This window comes from Arctopsyche grandis, chromosome 1, assembly GCF_051622035.1.
Source record: "Arctopsyche grandis isolate Sample6627 chromosome 1, ASM5162203v2, whole genome shotgun sequence".
Classification (NCBI taxonomy): domain Eukaryota; kingdom Metazoa; phylum Arthropoda; class Insecta; order Trichoptera; family Hydropsychidae; genus Arctopsyche; species Arctopsyche grandis.
In genome coordinates, this window is record NC_135355.1 from 28,851,074 (window position 1) to 28,871,832 (window position 20,759).

The 20,759-nt window shown below is 33.8% G+C and overlaps 1 protein-coding gene across 1 annotated transcript in view; it reads right to left on the reverse strand.

The window, feature by feature from the left end:
• The window catches only part of milt (trafficking kinesin-binding protein milt), a 94,318-nt gene that overhangs the window by 58,166 nt on the left and 15,393 nt on the right, over positions 1-20,759 (reverse strand). The window contains exons 4-6 of the mRNA XM_077427938.1: positions 14,087-14,213; positions 3,104-3,208; positions 2,913-3,017 (exon numbers count right to left, since the gene is read on the reverse strand). The gene's annotated coding sequence lies outside the window, so the exon portion shown is untranslated. The remainder of the gene's footprint in view (positions 1-2,912; positions 3,018-3,103; positions 3,209-14,086; positions 14,214-20,759) is intronic.

The following is a 20,759-nucleotide window of genomic DNA, read 5'->3' on the forward strand; positions in this document are numbered from 1 at the left end:
TTTCCAGACGGGACAGGACAATCGTAAAAAGATGACATGACCTTTCCCCATTCTATTATCCAAATGGAACTTCCTCTTTGGAAAAGCGTCGGGTCTTTCGATAAATTAAATTGATTTTCTAACATGAAACAGAATATTCAAGACTCGCTTAAACACACTGTAAAGAAAAAGCTTTTCTATACAAAATTTGATTGAGAGCCAATCGCATTTAAACATGATTTTACAAAAATATATAATAACAAAATGGCACGTCTCGGTAAATTTATCATTTATAGCACAGCCTCTCATAAATTTCATCAAAAGGGTAAAAGTTACAACTGTGGGACTACGACGGTTAAAATATGAACGATGCACTTAAAATAAATTGCTTTTCATCCCCTAGAGGTAACAGGTAAAACAAAAATTATGGATTGCGTGGCTAGAGTAATTCAATAATGGGAAACTGATTGCTTTTTCAAATGAGCCTGATTAAACTATAATGTAAAAAACACAAATATAAGACACAATGAAATAATAATGTGCAATTGTGTACGTGATGAGATACATATATTTAATCTTATTTGTTGCACATAAAATAAGTTAAAAAACATATTAATCGATAAAATATAAATTTTACATAAGATAAAAAATTGTGTAGAAACAATTAGAGAAAAACATTATCAAATTATATTCACAATCAACTTCACTATATTATAAAATATACAAAATTCTGAAAAAACAAATAACTCAAAACGGCGCAATTTTAAGAAAATTATCTAAAAATTCATATTTGAGAAAACTTTAATACTAATTTTGAATATCATAAAATTATATAACGAATTGAAGATTTACTGAAAGGGGACCTCTACATAAGTACACTAAAATCGTGCCGTTTCGTTCAAATCGTAGTGGAATATGACTACCACTCAATTAATTGCAATCCAGTGATTACATAGTGGAATTTCCAAGAAAATCTAGTGAGATTTCTCTCTATAATATTATTTTGGAGGGAAAATTACGATTTCCCAAGGCAATTTTTTGCCACAATTTCTCAATATAGAATCACCAGTGCTTCGAGGACAAAATCACTATCAAAACTCACACATGGATGAGCAGAAGTCTTCCTCAGAAAATTCCATGAAATATTTGGTAGCACTCGACAAAAATACACGGATATTTCGGCAACCGAATGTTGTATATAGAAAACATTAGTAATACGAGCGGCACTATCGACACGAGCGTAAGTATAATACTGACCATTTGCTAATGGTTTCACGTACGTACGTTTACATAAATAAACAAGAAAATGAGAAATGTACACAAACTGTTCCGTTTTAGGTGGGGGCGAAAACAACAACGGTAGATAATTATTAGCCAGGGGAAGTACATATGTACGTAGATACGGTCGTTAGCGGTAAAGATTTTTTTATACTTCACATAAAAATGAAAGAATCATACAAATGACACAATTTTCCAATCTTCAATAACGTGTGAAAATCAATATTTAATATCACAATCGACAAATGAAATGATTCGTTCTGTTTTTGTAATAATATCTAATCGCAGATTTGTAATATAAATAAACAATAACGCTAGCTAGTCCTATCATAACAATGCGAATATCCATGGAAAGATATTTGAATCAAGATATATAAATCTATATAAATATATGAATAGCAATATATACATATGCATTACATCAAATCCAAAATCGATAAAGTCTTATTTCATATTAGGAAAATATTGCAACTCTTATTGTGATTTTCAATTATTGCACACACGTATAATGTCACTTTAATTCGAAATGTTGCCTAGTTTCGTATTATTGTTTTCGAAAACAAACGGAATGCAACGTTCCCATTCCCAAAGATGAGGTTGAAATGAAGTAAAAGAAAAAAAATACAGTATATTGAAAAAAAAACACTTGGAAATTACACTTGGACGATGCACGATTGCATTGTTTTTATGTCGTTAGAAATTAATGACCTAAAGAAAAAAAGAAAATATAAAAAAAAGACTATCCGATAAATTGAATGAATCGTTAGTCTACATTAGTCGAGTAGACTTTCTCAATGTCGCGAAAATGACATGAAATTAATTTTATTAGTGAGAAATGCCGAAATGGAGTTGAAATGAAAAAACCCAAAAAAAAGATAAAATGGCTGAAAACTTTCAAAATCATGACATTGCTATTGACATTGTGAGAAATAATAATAGATTAATCTAAAAGGACTAATGACCAACTTTGCGCGTTCCATATAATGATTTTTACATTGGTAATGTATAATAAATAAACATATCTTTCATTTAAAAGAAAAATTGAAAGTATTTCATTAATAATTACAAAAAAATATTCATTATGAATGGTATGTATGTATATAAATTCCGCGCATTCAATTTACAGTTGGATATAATATTTTTTTGGGTCAACAACACTTGGCAAAATTACACACACTATTATGGGTCAAATTGAACACAAAAGCTGTCCCATGACTTAATTGCTCAATTTAAAATGTTTTTTCCATTGTAAACAAGTAGTGATAATTATACAAAGTCAATGAGTATTATTTAAGATAATTATTATATATTAAAATAGTTAATAGAAGTAAATATAATAAAAAATTAAAAAATCTGTAAAAAATACAACCAAATCGTAAAAAGTTCAAATCTTTGATTTATCGTGCTATAAAATTCTAAATAATAAAATATCCGTAAAAAATTTATAATAAATTCACGTGAAATATTTACAAAATATTATCAAATCAATTTTTATAATTATAAATAAAATAAATAAAAACGAGCGACACCTGTGCTTTCGATATGAAAGCTTTATATCAAAGCGCAGGTAGACGATAGAAAGTTGTCGCGAAAAATTCACGTGTGGCGCTTTTCACAAACAAAACAGCTTATTTTTATACAAAAATATAACTCACGGAAATAGTTAAGTGTCTCCCTGATCTGGTCGGGAGAAAGTTTCAAATCAGCGTCTTCTACTTTTAAAGCCGGTGAAGGGATGAACCAATCTTGATTTTCGTAACCTGCAAAAAATTGCAAATTTATAATATTTCACAGCTCAAATTAACACATCTCCTTTTTTTAAAAAAACAGATTGAGGAAAACTCACCGGAAAATGCAGTCAACGAGTCGGCTCTTAATTTATACTTTGGTATGTTCTCGTGCAGTAAACTGATGATTTCAACTTCTGGCAGCTCACCGCCACTGCAAACCTCTGAAAATAAAATTACAAAATTAATATTTCACGTTTAAAAACCAAACCTTTGCGAGGAAAATTGTTGTAGAGCACAAACACGTGAATGGCAAACAACCTTTGAAGTCGTTTTTCAAAGTATTGACTAAACTTGTTTAGCATTGACCTTAGATACGCTACGAAGTTGAAACTACATATAATACATAGGTACGACAAACTTATGAGAATGCGACTTTCTACAAATAAAACTGATTTTACACAGATACTCGGTTAAGAAATCAATACCATGAATACATACATATGTATGTACATACATCTGAAAACACAATCTGATCATTCCATACAAAACTTGACCTATGACTAATGAGTTGGTTAACCATTTGTTAATAAACAAACGCTTAGAGATTAAAGCATTAATTCATAAACCGATACTTCCGTTATATAAGAATATGGTACGGATTACAACATGGCGACACAAAGAACATTCATTCACGATACTTTTCTTACACATCACGTAAAAAGAATTCACTACACTTACATAAGTTGAATATACAATGACTGAGAAATACTTCGACCAGCTTCATGGAGCACTATAGCTATACTATTTTGACTTGAATATACGATAAAATTATGAAAAATTAGAGGGCAATGTCGTTTCTGTCATTATAGTGTACTACGTCAAAGATAATTGTCATTGTGTAGCGTGAGTACAATTTTCAAATGACGAAGGTCGTTGGTTAATGCAATTGATGGATTTCATATCAGTACACTCGGGTATCTTTTTTATGCGATAGATGCGTTCAACGGGATACCGCATAAAAAAAGACTTGAATTACGCAGAAAAAGTAGGGATGCGTTCCATATTTAAGAAAGAGTAAGGATGCGTTCCAATGAGCTGGTCATTAACAGACTTATTCAGCCGGGATGTTTTCATGCACAAAAAATAGTTCACTATTGTCAACCTTTTCTTGCTCTCTTGCTTTGTAGGTAGGACAATAGTAATTGACAATAATGAAATATTTTTTTTGGTCATTAGACTTAGGAAAGGAGGGGGACATCACTCATGAACGCCCAATCTCGCCTGGTTTGGGCCGCAGCCCGATTCAAAACAAGGCCGGTTGGGCTTACCTTCCACCTTCCTCAACACCGACACGGACACATGACAACGTCGCCTTACGACAAAACGCGGGAAACTTTGAATTTCGCACGTAGAGTATATAAACATTTAATATGTACATACATATACGGGTGACCGTCACCGCACCGAATGTTAAAAAATCGAAAATCTTCGTTTACCATGCATACGCATGAAAAACGGTTAGTATATATATATCAGTGGCGTGCGGTAAAACTGTCTCTCCCCCCGTCGTACACCCTCACTTAATTTGCGCGAGCAGGATACAAGAGGAACATCCTTTTCCTCCCGTATCCTGCGCGCGCACATTAAACAAGGCTGTACGACAAAAAGAGAGATAATTTCACCGCATGCCACTAATATATATTATATATACATAATACCGTTTACCATGCACCCTTTTTTTATCTTTAGACTAAAGATCTTTCGATTTTCCATCTTTGCCTTCCGATATTTGCTTTTTCGATCTTTTGACTTTCGGTACCGTGAGGTAGACCCGTACATATACATATAAACCACATAAAAGTGAAACAAGTGTTATAAAAATATAAAATTATTTCATACCTTTGTTACGTTACGCAATGCAATGTTACAACAAGTCCAATATGATAATTTTTAATGTAAAATTATTCCGTTTATATGCCGAGACCAATTGAAAAAAAAATACTAAAACTGAGCTTAAATTAAAAATAAATCTTCGAAAATCGGTAAAATTCAAGATTTTTACAAACTTAAATAGGCTGGCAGCCGTGCAAAAAATTTTTTTTTTAAACTATTTTGTAGATGTGTTTCCAAATTCCAGAATTTGTCGTTTTAGATGCACCCTAATGTACATACATATATACTACAAATATAAGGACTAAATTAAATGGAGAATGTAAATTCCACTGAAGATTTGTATTAATTCCGATACAATAATATCACCATCTCATACATGAAAAGGTTAAAGCCACTGACATTACGTAGCGTATCTACATACTACGAAACTAAATGAGAAGTATCCTGTTTAGTTATAGTTTCGCACGGTAATGTTGATTTGCATTGCGACTTGAGTGCGTAATGCAAATCAACAAAAATAATTACGTTTTGAGTTTAAAAGCTTTTATGTTCAATTTGCTACTTCCATTCATGATTATCGCTGACTAAAACGGGGAACATTTATTAGAGTACATACATACAAAAATTCCTATTACTCACCCGGTGCAAAAACGATCAATGAGATAGCGATTACTCACGCACTTTCTTTTCGTTATTTATTGGCAAAAATAGCCATACTAAAATTATTTTCTAATAAACATTGAGGTTACGTTACATATTTCAACAACAATTTTTTTTCTGATTTGAAGCTAATTTAAGACAGATACATAAATATTACGATTTATTATACATATTTATTCAAATTACTATATTTATTAACAAACCGCCATGAACGACCTTCACCTCAATCGTGCTGAGCATCATCAAGCGTTCAACTAGTTTCGCTTCCGCGAAATGTAACATAACGAACGCGCGTCCATCACGTTGGCGAATTGTTTTAGATTGAAATCATCAAAATAAATACAAGTATCCGAAATAGAAAATTGTTATACTCATTCATGTGCACAGTTGCGTTCGAAATCGTAAAAAAGTAGACGTCTTATCTGTCGTTCGAAGCGATTTGGAGCTGAGCCAAAGTTCAGTGTGCCTGAAACGTTTGCGGCGTACGATTTGGTCAAATACTTAACAGATTTGACCAAAAAAGAGGTAGAATCCGTCCTCAAAATATTATCAATTCCAAAAACCGACTTCAGCTTCCCGAAAAGCGTCACGTAATTGTGCAGAGGCCCCACAGGGCGTTCTCGAACGAGGACAGAATAGCGATTGAATCAGAATTGAATCAAAACTTACTTTTAGCGCAATCCAATAAAAGCCTATATAAATCAATGAAAGTCGCTTCAAGTACGCGTTCTATGAAATCGGGTCGCATCGCATATAAAACAATTACACAATGCAATAGGATTCGCATCAACGATTCGTATTATCGAACACATTTTTCAATCGATCAAAGAAAAAAATAAATTAAAGAACAATAAAAATGAAACTCATATCGATCGTATTGAATATATGTACATATAAAAAAAATATTCAAAATTTCCCAATCAAGACATACATGAAGTATGAAAAGATAAAAATGATCGATTAATTAATCAATCTCGCATATAAAACGAAAAATCCTTAAAATTACATAATAAATAACAAATCTACTTAACATTTGCATTAGGGATAGCAATACCGGTATACCTGTAAATTGAAAAATTCCGCCATCGGTAAATGCCAGTAAATTTTAAAATTTACGGATGATTACCGCTAACTGTTTTATCGCGAATTAAGTACATAAACAGGCATAATATTGCATTAAAAATCGATGGAAATGGCATATTGTGAATTAGGTAGTTCTGGAATTTGTTAATTTTCAGTATTAAATGTGGGAATTTCAAATTGATAAATTCACTGGCAACGCAGACTAACCAAATCGTAATAAATGTAAAGTATAAATTAAAATCAGATTGGTTCAATTATGATCGAAACTCTGAAATGGTCCAAACTTTATTTACGATTTACGGTTAACGTTTTTAGGAAAAGTTACCACATACAGTTATCTAAACCCACTTTGTTTCCATTTACCGGTAAATACCGGTAGGAGATTTTTTACCGTTTACCGGTTAATGCAATTCGACGGTAAATTGCAATCCCTACTTCGGTTGTATCGTGTAATCTCGATTAACCGGGCTAATGCTGGGGATTACCGGACCGGATAATTGAAAAACACGGATAATCCGAATCATCGATTTTTATGTCGTTTCTATTATCACTCGTACATTGAAAACCTGAATCATTTGAATCGCGATCAAACCAGTCTTCGCTGTTTTCCCGATCAACATTATCAAAACATTTCAAATGTTCTATTAATCCGCATATTTCGGATAAATCACATGCCTCGATCTCTTCAAAATCCTACAAATCTATTTTCACGTTAAGGAGAATCTTTCCCCATGATCGAACCAGTGTTATTGGTTTTACTTTCGACCCAAAATTTTGTTATTCCGTGTATAGCATCCAACACACTCTTTTTTTTTTGCAGAAATTGAGCAAGTCATCATCTTCCTTAGCAAGAGTTTTGAAAAGACCAGCACGGTAAAACCGTTTCATTGATGATGTGACGGTTGAATAAGTCTTGTAACAATAGGCGGTAAAAATTTAGCTATCATAAAACCGTCGTTTGTTATAAATAAAGTCTCATTCGGATGAGAAGAAGCATAATCTATTAACCATACTGCTTTCTGTGGCAACCCTTTTACGTTTTAAAAATCCTCTCATTTCAAAAAGTCATTTACATAGACTTGAATCAATCTTTTGAAAATCTATATCCATCCGTGCTCGTTTTTGGTTATAATAATTAAATATAAGCGTTCGATCAATGGTTTTCAAATAAAAATAGACTACCCAATTAGTGTTCAATGCAAGAGTCCAAAAAATAGTGGTTTTTCTAAGAAATTTACAATTATGAACCTTTTTTTTCGAAAAGCATTCAAAGAACGTCGATCTTTGATAATAATCAAAAGGAAGAGTTTTTATATCATTCCTTTTAAATGATTAAGGTTTTTTTGCTTTTCCAATTACCAAAAGTTTCATTTTCATGACTTGCTGATGCATTTCCACTACACATGACTATAATACGCTCTTCGGATGATTTGTGTCCAGTAGAGGACTTCCCTTTTGACGAAGCAATTAAATAAATTACTGATCAACCAATGCTCCAAAACTACTCACTTGCTACTTGCGTTTGTTTCATACGTCTCAACAGAAGAGTATTTATTTCAAGCACGGATAATCCGCAAACCGGACAATCGAAAGTACACTGTAAATCAAATTTATGCTAGAGAAACTATACTTATAGACGTTTTGAAATGACCAAACACGACAAAAAATTTATGTGTACATACATATGTGAACTGTTCATCAAAGGATGAATCATACACGGCCTGTTCATCAAGGACCATACATCAAATGCATCTTTATCAAATTGACGATTCACCAAAGAAAATAACAAAATCTAAAATACACATGTCATTGCTGAGCTTTCATTTAGAATTTATACATTTCTGAATCAATTTATATTCATGATTCAACGCTTCAAAGGATGTGATCTTTGATCCATTTATCAAATGCAACGTACATTTAAAAGGATTTTAGAAAATAAACGAAAAAATAGTTGTATGGGTTATAAGATGAGTCTTTATAAATGAGAATATTCTCATATATGTATAATCTTACAATTATATTTCAAAATCAAATGTTCAGTACAGATAAAATTTGTAACGATTTTAGTTCGGTTGCTTTTTGCCGCTGTCAAAGAATGTGCCTACGGAATAACAAAGCGCTGAAACTTTGGGTGTGGCCTTATTTATGGAATCAACGTACATGCATGTGTGCTATAATGTTTGTATGTACATATGTATACATTCAAAATTATTTTTACAGGATTTGTAAATATGCATCTGCAGACAATAATCATATTTGAATAAACAATTTACATATGTACAGGAAAAGAAAGCAGAATTATCGTTACATTAAGATTTGTGTATTGGAAAATTTCCAGATTATGCCAGTTGGTGTAAAATAAACACGTTAAATAATTTTTTGGCAGAAATTACGAAGTCCGAGGTAGGGTGTAAATGAAACTCAAATAACAAAAATTCAATTTAATGTCTCGGACCAGACGACCAGCCGGAGTGGACAATTTGGCTCCAAAGTCAACATTCATCATGTGACGTTTAGTCTAAAAACGGAAATAAAGTATTACAGTATGTATAATAAAATTCGAAATTCCCGTTTTCACTTCGCAAACGGAATGATCAATATTGGCGTAACGGAAGTTGCATAAAAAATAATGAAAAAAAATTAAATCGACCAAGTAAATCTGTCACGACGAGACTGCGAGAAATTCACACAAACCAAAACAGACGAAAAACGATAAAATAATAAAAATCCGAGAGTTTCGTGTCTGGAAATGGACTGAGAAGACAATTTATCGAACGACGACTCGACCCGATTCGCCCAGACAAAATCAACGAACGCGAGGATTTAAACAATCAAGATTACTTTATTGCTGTGTTCTTATATAAAAGACATGTCAAAAAGTTCATCGACTTCCACGCATTCCACTACAGCAGGGGAACTACAAAAAGGTTAAGAATTAACGAGTTAATAAAAGTGACAAAATTCACAATCGAAATACATACATATCTACATATATATGTATTAGAAAAGTCCTTCGTGTATAATTTGCGAGAACACACGCTAAGAACATAAATAGACATGTTTGCACATCTGCAGATAACGATGTATACAAACCAGCTTTCAAGTCGGGCCAAATGCACAAATGATCCATATGATTAAAAAAAATTACAGAAAATATGCATTAGTGTGTTTTATGTTACATTGTCGACGTATTCGTTCGTTCCCAGATGTTAAGCACATATTTCTGTTTGAACGTTAAAATATGTAATTTATCGAAAGTGTATCCGAATTCGAATTTTCTTATTGGCAGATAGATGAATATCTTCAAGATACAGAAACAAAACATGCGCATAAATTGATTCAAAAGTCGAATATCAATTCGTATGCCATAAATTTCACTGTCAGCTGCGAATTCAATTGGAATAGATCAAATGTTTATACTAAAATAAAGCGATATAAGCAGCAGCAGAGCTGCGATTCTACAACTGTTTAAGAACACTTTCCATTTGGAACACATTGACTTACAAATTATAAAAAAAGTATACTAACTGATTTAATTTCATAAAAAACAGAATACATTTTAAATGATTTCGAATTTTAATATAAAACCAATGTCATGTTAGAAGACTCTCAAATGAGTCCTTGGTCTATTTTACTCCGCGGACAGAATTACGCGAAAATTCCAGACATTCACTTACACGAGTTAAAAAATGACTAAAACAATACTTTATTTATCGATAATTCGTATATTCGATGAAATCTCGATAAAAAGTTGTTGAAAGGTTCAAAAATAAATATTTATAAAACAGACAGGAAAAAAATCCAAATGGACTTCGATCATCATTCTTAAATTAGCTTGTCAAACATGGAAATAAAAGTCAAGACCCACGTACTTAAAAGAAACCAAAATATTCAAAGTGAAAATTGCTAAAATAAGGCCAATCTTAATCTATTTGTTTCAAAGAGCAAGAATAAAGATTTGCAATAGTAAGTAGTTGTCATGCCGACGTAGAGTCAGTGACTTAATATATATGTGAAGTTCTGTATAAATGACAGTAATAAACAAATCTATTATTAATTCTAATGATGTTTTAAAGAAAATAGTGACGACGATGAAATAAATCAATCACTGAAAAACTTTCATTTTCACGTTGAGATAGACGATGACGAACAAATACCATTGCTCCACGTGCACAATAGCTTGTGCTTGTCGGCGATCTCAGTCGAGGACTGCTTGCGGGGACGCGGCCTGCTCTTAGCAGCAGCAGCAGCCGTGTACATCCTGCGTCAGGACCTGGATGACGAGATGACACAAACCAAACACCAAAATATCAAAGAATGAAGTCACTGCACCGGGATAGAACTGCACGGGGCGATACGCCAACCGCGTGACATAATCGCGTCCATTGCAGCTTCACGCACACCACGCACTACCGCGAAAACCGGCGGAACGATTTTCGCAAAAATTTGCCAAAAGCACCATAGAGATGTGGAGCAGCCCGAGAAGTGAGTTTCACATGGGAAGAAGCCGTGAGGGTTGCGCGGTACGCGGAGTAGGACTGTGGTGGTCCTCTTGCGCGTGAACCAGAAATAAAACAGCTGAGCTCTCTCTCTCGACTACTATGGATTGGCGCCAAGTTACGCACGCGACCATCCCGTATATCTGCTCTACCCTATCGTATTTGGATGAGATTGCAACCTTTGACACCCTCTTTGCATTCGTGTGTGTACACACGCTATTAAGTTAAGGGGGCTATTTCGATGGACGCTAGTCATCGCGACTCGTGTCTTGTTAGCGAGCGTCCAAATAGCAATTGGTCTGAATATAACGAGGCCGATCGAAAATAATTATGTATGATACGTTGAGAAAAGGTATTAAATTATCATAATCTACGCTTCGAAAAAGTTTTTTAATTAAAAAAACTGCTTGCGAATTAAATTTCGTATGAAATTTGTCGTAGCGCAAAGACGCTAAGACTAATATCTTCGTTTCTTAAAAGTTTTTGCCAGACACACGTTTTAACACTTTTCCGCTGTACTTACTTGTGCTGGGCTAAAAAAATCCGCTAGCCACTGTGTTGGACTCCAAGCGTCCAATTAAAAATGTGTGTTTTTGGATAAAATAATGTAAAATCAGCGAGATCAATTGTATTATGCTATAAAAATCATTTTATCTTGTCGAAACATATAAAATAAGTGCAGGTAATGAAAGAAATTAATAAAGCAGAGCCGTCATTCCAAGACGGATATGATTTCCACACTGACCGGTGAACGTAGCACAGTGCGGCAAGTTTATGTTTATAAAAACTGTTCTAAAAAACGATATTATTCAATAATGGGAGTCTTTGAAAGACAGTGTATTATTTTATTAATATTTTGTCTCGATTGTATGTACATACATATGTATACAGATGGCTGATAATTTGCTCGTCGCTGAGAAACACCTACGACAAACAAATCGTTAGAGAAAAGTATTTCGTAGCTAAAATTTTATTATGCCTACAACATTTTCAAGCCAATATGAGACGAACAAAAAACGAGAGTGTTACGAACAGAAATACAAAACTTATATTTAAAAATATGTATAAATCAAAACCCATTTTGACTTTGTATGTACATACATGTATATTTAAATCAAAATTTAAAAAAAACCACCATATCAAATATTTGTGCAATTTTCGACATATCAAAATAGTCTTGAGAAAGGTTTCTAGCACTTTCCTGTTCGGGCTTAGAGAATAAATAATGATATTGGTGGGTGACTAAATTTGCAATGTGTCATTTGGTATGGAATAGTCTCAACAAGCACTTTCAGACAAAATCGACAAATTTCGACAGGAGACTTTGACCGGTTTATGAACCTTAACTCCTCAACTTGTTCCTAAGTCCTCAATTTATAAATAATCCCGGTGTATGTATATAAACTATGTGGAAAGTAAATTCTTTGATGATCATAAGCAACAACATATGTAAACAACTTCTTAGGGTCTAAGGCTTTCGATTGTATGATCATGGGTTCTATCCTTGACTTTGTTGCTGGCCAGACCTCGGATATGTGACAACAAGGTCGATCCTTTCCTTTCAGAGTTTGCCAATTAATCCGATTTCATTGAATATCGTCCTATTTTTTCAATATTTGTGTTTGATTTTATCATGATTTGTTAACATTTAAAATTGTTGCACAAATTTGTCTGGAATTGGGCTTACTTATACATATGTATGTACAATGTTGAAAATATATGTCATGTTAATAAAATGGGTGTATACCTGTATAAAATAAACAACTATTGACACGAGGCACTACAAGGACACCCACGCTACAATTCTAGTACATCGACGTAGCATGTTTTTTACTATGAAAAACTTACTCTAATAACTAAAGCCCGGATACCCAAGGTGCCGTTCATTGTTCAAATGTTGTAAATGCATTGTTAAAGGTTTGCCGAACCTTTTTAACAAAGCATTTACAACAATGGAACAATGAGCGGCACGTTGGCTATCCCTACTCTACTAATAACTGTTTTACACACGCTATTGAAGGTGACATGATACCATCAACATCTACAGCCATTCACCAACCAATGTGGAATGTTTCGAGTAACTCTCATCTATCACACCCCACACATATTTCTAATTCAATCAACCCATCTTCCTTGCGGTCTTCGTTTCACCCTTTTACATACTCTCGGATACTATTCAAGCACTTCTTTCGTCTATTCTTCTAACTACGTGACCCACCCATTGCCATTTCAAACTCTTCACTATATCAACTACCCTTGTCATACATCTCATCTGTATATATATTATAGTACTGCAACGTGGGGACATGAGAGAGTATCCACTGTCTTCGTTCCACTGCATTCGTGGGTGAACAATAGAGACCCCCGATTTAGGCTAGCGGGACTCAGTAAGTGCCCGAACCAACGATACGCTGGAGTTCTCATCAACCCGGACAAGTGCGTGCGACTCGCCGGGGTAGACTACGCGCCTAGACAATACACACTAAGGGCGAAAACAGCGATGAACGGCACACCGTGTGCATGGCACCTTGCCGTGGGTGGTCTCCTACATTTCTTCAAATATGGGATACAGCGTTATCGATCACTATCAAGCAAGAATAAATAAAAACATACAATTTGACCGAATAAGGTCCAGAGGATCATTGTGGGGCGGGCGTGCCGGGCGCTCCTTGAATGGCCGGCATGGCACGCATCATTTTTTTCGCATGTTTAAAAGTATCTAAGAAAAACCACGTGCCACATTCACAGCTGTATGATTTCGCTCTAATAGATCAGGGAAGCTATGCTGTGCAACTTGTCCTTTAAAATGAGGGACACGTGGTAGATCAGATTAATGTGGAGTGAGCGGTGGTTACGTGTTAACCTCCTGAATCGTTGAATAAATGCTTTGAAGGGACTTTCATTTGGATCCTGAACCCACCCCTACGCAATAGTACTATGAATAAGAATGCATTTTCAAAATACCTGTGATGGTGGAAGCTTCCTTGGTGTTTATACGTAGCTGGGAGGGGCGCGCGGGGCCCGCATCCTGCAGGGCGGCCAGCTTGCCGGCTAGGCTGCGGGCGACAGCCTGTGTCGCGGTGTCGCCTTCCTGTCAAAACAAATATCATAAAAATATATCTTATGTAGTGTCAAATGGACATAAAAGTGACACACCGAGTGATACAACCGAAAAACAGCGCGTGAAACGAGCGTCGGATCAAAAACCCAACAGAACGCCATCAACCCAAGTCAGTACCCAAGGGACGAGGAAAAAGGCCACACGAAAAGGTCAGGTGAGCTCAATACTGTGCGTGGGTGTATGTATGTATGTACGTACATATGTATGTGTGTAGGTATTCAATAAGGGGAACGCACCGTGTGAAATCTCAAACTGTAAAGTCAGTGGTTCATTTTAACAGAAAACATACAATTATAAATCTTCATACTAATACAGTTGTGAAAAGTCTCGACAATTATTATAAGATGTCTTTAACCTTCAGATATAAACACAGATTAACAAAAAACTTCAATTTGCTTTAGATCGTAATGTTTATTTAATAAAAAATAGTATATATAGAGAAAACCTCAGGCATACGGACAGCCCCCTAAGGTATTTAACAATCTCTACTAATTTTATTTTATTTTATTTTATTTATTGAAAAATCAACAATCGTCGGCAAGTAGTATGTAATATACTGGCTGATTTAAAACAAAGCAATCCGCCGATATCAGCTGTTTTAATAATAAATTTTGATATTTCTCTAGATTCCCGTGCTCAGTGGGTGAGTATACTCGTATTTACACGAATCTGAATTGAATTAATAGGGATAATACATTAAATTGTCTTTATATGAGAATCAGATAAATTTCCACTTAAAAAAATCATATTTCGACGATTTATAGGTATTCGCTGGCGAACATGTAAAGGTGTAGTTACACTTTCCCAAAATCGAATAGTTTTGCTTAGTAGGGTTGTGGAGTGATTCTTTGGTCGGAGTCAGAGTCGGGGTCGTTAAAAAATCAAAGGACTCTGAATTTCGCATTTAATAAATATTGATTTACCGACGAAAGTAGGATTCGTGTATACGACGAGAGTGATTTGATTTTTTTTAATGCTTTTTATTGTTAATAAATTATGTTCACAATACCTTTTATATCTATTTTAATGGGCTACTAACCTACCGATCATTGTTTATTTTACAATTGTATTTTATTTTAGTAATTATAGTATTACCTTATGTCATTGTTAGTATACAGCACAATAGGAAAAAAAACTATTTAGAATTATTCTATAACGAGAGTGATTCACCAATATCCAATGAATGTAGTTTTAATATTTCTATCTTTGTGTTTTTCTCATTACTAACAAGTATTAAGACTTTAAATCCAAATATGGTGATAGAAAATGCATTCAAATGAGCCTGACAAGTTTAAGTTGGAAACTGCGGCAATTTGATGACAGTTTTCAACGATTTATTAATTTAATAAATTGACTCCATAACCCGATTGCTAATGTGGAAAGCGGTAACAGTGACGAATAACAATAAGACATCATTGCCACATTTTAAGGCAGGAAGGTTCGGTTGACACATCAGCAAACATCGTTTTTCGTCATTTTGATATTTTCTCGAATACTTTATTGAAGACAATCCAGAGATGCGACAATTGGGTCAATAGGCCATAATATTGACCTAAAATTCCACACCCTATGAATACGAAACGAGACTACTGAGGGCAAGGGACGACGCAAATTGGCGTGAATGGATAAAACGAGACGACGTTGTTTACATATACATATATGTATGTATGTATATTGGTTACATTTTACAACGAATGCCAAAAAACCAAAAAATCTTTCGCCGAATCGCACCCATAGAAGTTTACACTTGATGGTTCGAAAAATATAGAAAGTCGAAATCACGAAGAGTTGGACGTTGCACGCGTTTTTTAGATACTTATAAACATACGAAAAAAATACAGCGTCTCTAGCGCATGGCATTCATGGCACACAGTCCCAAAAAATCACCCCCTGGAGTGTTTTCAGTGATATGTTGTCCTTGCATTGATACAAGTTTGACAGTGATTGATAACGTTTAATCCCATATTTGAAGAAATTTAGGAGAAACTTGTCGAAATATTAAGATCGTACAAATTAGCAATGAATTGGGAACGCCTTTTCTATGATATGCCGTGCCGTTCATCTCTGTGTGATTTCCCCTTATGGAGCAAAAACACCATGTCTTTCCACCTAGAGTTTGTGATCGAGAAATCTCGACTCGAGATTTCACGAAAATTCTCGAGAAATTTTGATTCTCGTTTCTCGAGAATATTTTATTGTTAAATTTCGAGATTCTCGTTTCTCGAGAATATTTTATTATGAAAATTCGAGATTCTTGTTCCTCGAGAATATTTTAAATTTTTCACTACATGTTTTTGTTCAATAAATTGATTGATTTATAACTTTTTACTTTATTTTGAAATGTTTAGTATGAATGTATGCATGAAGCATGAAGTTTTTCCTCACAAAGATGTTTGATTTATTATTTATGTATTTGCGTAGATATATATGTATCTATCTCATACATATTAGTCAATTTTTGGTCGGAATTCTAATATGCATAGATGGTCAGTATTTTTATTATTTGTCCTGTATGTCCAGTATTTTTATTTTTTGATCAGTATGTTATCTTTTGGTCACAAAAACACGGACAAAACCGGATAGCAACACAATTTTATGAAATTCTTTGTTAATTATTGTTATTTTTACTATTTTAAATTACTTTGTATATTTTTATTTTCTTTTATTTATTTTTTTATTCAATGTTCTATTGTATATCTCTATATCTTTATTTCATCGTGTCTTTAATAAATTTATAAACCCCAATATAATAGGGTCCTTTCGACTTCTTTAATGTTTTCGATTTTATATGCTAAAAAAATTGATTCACTATATTAAAAAAAATTATACTCGAGAATTCTCGAGAATCAAAAAAGAAAATCTCAAGATTCAAATATTCCGAAAAATGAGATTATCAAATCTCGAGATTCAAATATTCCTAGAAAATGAGATTCTCGAATCTTGAGAATCAAAAAAAGTCGAGAAATCCCAACATCTAGTTCCACCGAAAGTGGAACTACACCTTAATACTTTTTAGTGTCCGAATTAGCAATGGGGAAGCGCTAATTTACGTTACGCGTATTCTTGCTCAGTTTCACAATCGAAGACTAGCTCTAAGAACTCGCTACCAAAGCGTTGGTCTAGAATGCGACAGGTGGAATATGCAATTAGATGACAAAAGGAAGACGGACGCATGTGCAAAATGGAAGACGTTTTGAAATTGCAACGCTGAAACCTGGAGAACAGCGAAGAGAATTCAATTGAATTCAAATACATAACGCGAAATCAACATAACAAAAGAAAACGCGAAACTTGTACATGAGTTACGTATTGTGGAAAATTACCATGGAAAACCGACATACAAAGGTACTTATATGTTGCAGACGGAAAAATGTCTTCTGTTAGATATGTTCATATACATATGTACGTGCTTTTTGTTTCGACAATTGATTCGCTTAGCAATGATAGTTCATAATTACATAAATAAATTAACAATCAAAGTATCTTACATCTTCCTTCAATTAAAAATAAACAGAAGAACAATGCTTGTTTTCAATTGCAAAGAAAGCAAGCGAACGAACGTGTCAAATTCACTGTCAAGACATATCTAAAGTTTCTTCTATAAACCTGAAAATACTAACTATCATTGCAAAAGCGCCAAATATACATACATACACACCAGTCGTTCTTATATAAACGACACGCATCTTCGGTTAAAAATACTATCGACGTAAGCATCAAGACGAAATTACGCTCACTTTCCATATACACACGTACATATGTATGCAAATCGCGATGAAATTGGCGATAAGACACTTTTTTGTAATATTACGTGTCAATTACAAGAATAAAAACATATAAAATCAATACATATGTATCTGTAAATATCAATTTCGTGTAATATTACATGCATACATGTACCATACGATCGTAAACGAAATCAATTTCATAGCATGCATGACATCTAAATAATAAAAAGAAAGGATTTGAGATGTAACAGACTTAAAAATCTTCATCGATTTATTGAAAGAGAGCATTATTCTATTTGACTTCAGTCAACATTGTCAAAAAACTAGCAGTATAGCTCGGTGGTTGACGTGGTGGTTGAACACCGAGAAGTTCCCTTGTCCAAGCCTTCGGTTGACTTCGATTAAAATAATTTATTCCGAGTATTATCTGTAGTGCTGCTGGTCAGACTTGGATATTTGTGACTCCAAGTCCATCGTTTCCTATCAGTTTGCCAATTTATTTGGTTTCATTATTGAAACGGTTCCTCATCAAATTGGCAAAAACACCCTAACCACTATGTCACCACTGTTTAATATTATTTCTAATTTATAATATATTAATATTTATACACAAGTTTAATAATACCATAGGTGTAGTTCAGGGTCACTCCGTAATGGGTTCAAGGGATAATATACATTTAATCAAAAGTATCTAAAAATAATCAAATCTTAAATTTGATTATCAAATCTAGAAAATCCAGAAAATCAGACAAAAGTCAAATTAGTAATTCATAAAAATCATCGAATTTTCCGGTAATTTATTGGTTTGCCTAATACACAATACAATTATAAATCGTACGATTTTAAATATGTAATAAATAAAATGTGGACGGACTAAATCATTGAAACGAAACGTTTACAAATCTTTCAAATCTATCAGGGTCTATGAACGTATTTATATTAGTGTTGTACCCGATGAAATATCATCGCATGGCTGTTGGCATATTAAGTTATTAAATAAAACAAATAAAAAAAATGTGTCGGTCCTGTGTTCGATCCGCACACGGTCTAATTTTTTAATACCGAATACCTTTTAAATATATTTAATTGTTTAATACGAAAACAAATGATAAAAAAACTACCTACCTACCTACATACATATAAACAATATAAAACACCGATAGAAAAATTAATTGATTAATTAAATAAATTTTCAATAGATAGCGGTAAATGCTCAGACTTAGAGTCGTTTATTAGCCTATAGGAAAAATTGGTAGCAAATAGTATATATAGAAGTTTTTTTTTGTTATCATATTCGTACGATTTGTTGGCATTGTTTTAGATGTGACGTACATATGTATGTCGAATCGAAACGACTATTATAGTACGGCAAGCGTTATCTCAGATACACTCGAGAGACAGAATAGCGATATTATACATATAATATAGCATGTAAATACATTGGATAATCTCAAGCTACATAGTTCGTATAGGGACTGGAGTTGGGTCGAGCCCAACATGAAAATCAATCAATTCACTCGGATTCTGTGTACCTCAGCGGTGGTTGAACTTCATTTTCAGGTTATCGAAGTTTGTAAACAATACTCGAGATTCGAGAGGGGAGACGCATGCGCCTATGAGATGCGACGCATGAACCTATTCCATGACCTCTAGCAAGCACTATCGATTCTGGTGTTGCTGCTGCGGACCAGACGAATGCCACACCTACATATACTCCTAACGAGGATACATACTACACACTTCTGGACAACGACTTCAGACAGGGGCGAACGAACTCAAACGAACTGAAGAATTCATCCAAAATCCACCGACCGTTGAAATTATCACAATCTTTCGATACAGTTAGCCACTGAATAAACCATATAACAATTCTAATCTGAATATAAAATCATCAACAAATATGTATAGCGGAAACGAAACATACCTACGAAACAATAGAAAGTAATCACGCAATCCATACAAGCTTCGATGAATCGATTTCGATGAACATTCATCATCTCGCATTTGAATTCATTGCTTGCATACGTCAGTGAAGATGTTCGCATAAGTGGTATCGCACGCTTACAAAGCAAGGTCGTCTAATAAGATTGGTTTAAAAAAAACGAAACGACCTCTAAATCATTCGCTTCACCAGTGTGCAAGAAAATCACACAATTCTAAAATAGTACAATAAAAAAAATCATCGATTTTGTGAATATAATTGACCGTAATACCCGTCTGGTCTAACCAGAATAAAGCGTCAAACGAATGAGTGAATGAATGAATGAATGAAAAAACCTACCAGACGAGAAATTCATTGACGGAAAAGCCACCAGCTGAGGGATCAGCTGACGTGGTGACGTCATAGATAGAATAGTTCATAGACAGTCATTGGACACCGCTTGGAAAACCACCCTTATTCATTATTACCAAGGATAAGAGCGGGCATGAAAAAACGTCATATAGCCTTTCAGCAGGTGATCATGCAATATAATTCCGCAAATTAACTACATTTATATGTATGTACACATCAAATATTGCTCGAGAATATATTATATTATATATGTACATACATAGATATATTAATAAACAGATCTTATTAAATACAATGACACGCAAAACAAAAATTGCGAATATTTTCTACAAGCATGCCCAATTAACAATTGCTATATTATACTTCGGATATAATAAGCAAAAATCAATATGTATAAGTACTTAGCAATAATATAGTTGATTCTATTTTATTAACATTATGTACATATTTTCTCATCCTTAAATATATCCCTCGCTTATCCAATATGTACATATT